Genomic DNA, 2,317 nt, shown 5'->3' on the forward strand with positions numbered 1-2,317 from the left:
GAGTGTGAGAAAAAAAAGAGGAAATAAGGAGAGAGTGTGAAAGAGGTAGAGAGGAGGTGGAGTGAGGAGGATGAGGCGTTGAGTGGGGTGATGAGGCTGGAGGGGTGCCAGGATGAGCTGTGGTTCTGGTGTCACTAAACGGTGAGCAGGTTTGGTGAGCTGGGTAGGGGGGGGGGAGGTGGACGGCAGTCACATTCGGGCAGGGCAGGGCAGTCTGTGAGAGTTGTGCCTCGGGCTGTAGGTGAGGAGGTGTTTGCTGTTGAGTCACTGACCCCCTGTTCTCCAATCCGGCCCGGCCCACGCCCTGGAGGGGGGGCAATCTGGAGATAAAAGCACGGTGCGCACAGACTCATCCACCTGCTCACCAGCCAAGCCCAGCAGCACCACAGCACCGACCTGACCAGGACAAGTGAGTGGGAGAGAGGGACGGAGAGAGAGAGAGAGAGAGAGAGAGAGAGAGAGAGAGAGAGAGAGAGAGAGAGAGAGAGAGAGACAATGAGGGAGAGAGAGAGAGTGAGTGTGTGTGTGAGTGAGTGTGTGAGTGTGTGTGAGTGAGCGTGAGAATGAGTGTGTGTGTGATAGTGAGTGTGTGTGAGTGATGAGTGTGTGTGCGTGAGTGTGTGTGAGTGTGTGCGTGAGTGTGTGTGTGAGTGAGTGAGTGTGTGTGAGTGAGTGAGTGAGTGTGAGAGTGAGTGTGTGTGTGTAAGAGTGAGAATGACAGTGAGAGTGAGTGTGAGAGTGAGAATGAGAGTGTGTGTGAGTGAGTGTGAGAGTGAGTGTGTGTGAGTGAGTGAGTGTGAGAGTGAGTGAGAGTGAGTGTGTGTGAGAGTGAGTGAGAGTGTGTGTGTGAGTGAGTGAGTGTGTGTGAGAGTGAGTGAGTGTGTGTGAGAGTGAGTGTGTGTGTGTAAGAGTGAGAATGAGACAGTGAGAGTGAGTGTGAGAGTGAGAATGAGAGTGTGTGTGCGAGAGTGAGTGAGTGTGTGTGAGTGAGTGTGTGTGAGAGTGAGTGAGTGTGTGTGAGTGATAGTGAGAATGAGACAGTGAGAGAGAGAGAGACGGAGAGCGAGAGAGTGTGAGAAAGAATGAGAAGTGAGTGGCATTGTGAATGACAGTGTGAAAGAGGTGTGTGTGGGTGAGGGGGTGTGTGTGGGGGGATATGGGTGAGGGGGTGTGTGTGGGTGAGGGGGTGTGTGTGGGTGAGGGGGTGTGTGTGGGTGTGTGGGTGAGGGTGTGTGTGTGGGTGAGGGTGTGTGTGTGGGTGAGGGTGTGTGTGTGGGTGTGGGGGGATATGGGTGAGGGTGTGTGTGTGGGTGAGGGGGTGTGTGTGGGTGAGGGTGTGTGTGTGGGTGAGGGTGTGTGTGTGGGTGAGGGGGCTATATTTAAGAGGGAGTTAGATGTGGCCCTTGTGGCTAAAGGGATCAGGGGGTATGGAGAGAAGGCAGGTACGGGATACTGAGTTGGATGATCAGCCATGATCATATTGAATGGCGGTGCGTACAGGCTCGAAGGGCCGAATGGCCTCCTCCTGCACCTACTTTCTCTGTTTCTATGTGCTGGAGTAACTCAGCAGGTCAGGCAGCATCTCAGGAGAGAAGGAATGGGTGACGTTTCGGGTCGAGACCCTTCTTCAGACTGAAGTGGGGGGGGGAGAGGAAAGCTAGAAGAGAAGTAGTAGGGTCCCGACCCGAAACATCATCTGTCCAGGTTCTCCAGAGATGTTGCCCGACCCACTGAGTTACAACCTTACAGTGCTATGAATATTGATCTCTCCAATGTGAAGTACCCCTTGCATTCCCTCTATCTCAGCCCCCCCCCCCGCTAAGTGTTTCTGTTCCTATCCCTTCGTGATCACCTCCTCCTCCCCAGCCAAAAACGGAGCATTGTGGGCTCCACCCTTCCTTGCTGATTGGTGCTGGCTTCTGCACCTTATAACCATATAACCATATAACAACTACAGCATGGAAACAGGCCCGTTCGGCCCTACCAGTCCACGCCGACCACTCTCCCTGACCTAGCTAGTCTCATCTACCTGCTCTCAGACCATAACCCTCTAATCCCCTCCCATCCATATACCTATCCAATTTACTCTTAAATAATAAAATCGAGCCTGCCTCACCACTTCCACCGGAAGCCCATTCCATACAGCCACCACCCTCTGAGTAAAGAAGTTCCCCCTCATGTTACCCCTAAACTTTTGTCCCTCAATTCTGAAGCTATGTCCCCTTGTTGGAATCTTCCCTACTCTCAAAGGAAAAGCCTACCCACGTCAACTCTGTCCGTCCCTCTCAAAATTTTAAAAACCTCTATCAAGTCCCCC

The 2,317-nt window shown here is 53.0% G+C and overlaps 1 long non-coding RNA gene across 1 annotated transcript in view; it reads left to right on the plus strand.

Annotated features, from left to right (window-relative positions):
• Positions 1 to 358: 358 nt before the first annotated feature.
• LOC144612429 (uncharacterized) overlaps positions 359 to 2,317 on the plus strand; it is a 6,300-nt gene continuing 4,341 nt past the window's right edge. Inside the window, exon 1 of the long non-coding RNA XR_013549671.1 lies at positions 359 to 409. This is a non-coding gene — a long non-coding RNA (uncharacterized LOC144612429). The remainder of the gene's footprint in view (positions 410 to 2,317) is intronic.

The sequence above is a fragment of the Rhinoraja longicauda genome, chromosome 44, assembly GCF_053455715.1.
Source record: "Rhinoraja longicauda isolate Sanriku21f chromosome 44, sRhiLon1.1, whole genome shotgun sequence".
NCBI classification, from domain to species: Eukaryota; Metazoa; Chordata; class Chondrichthyes; order Rajiformes; family Arhynchobatidae; genus Rhinoraja; species Rhinoraja longicauda.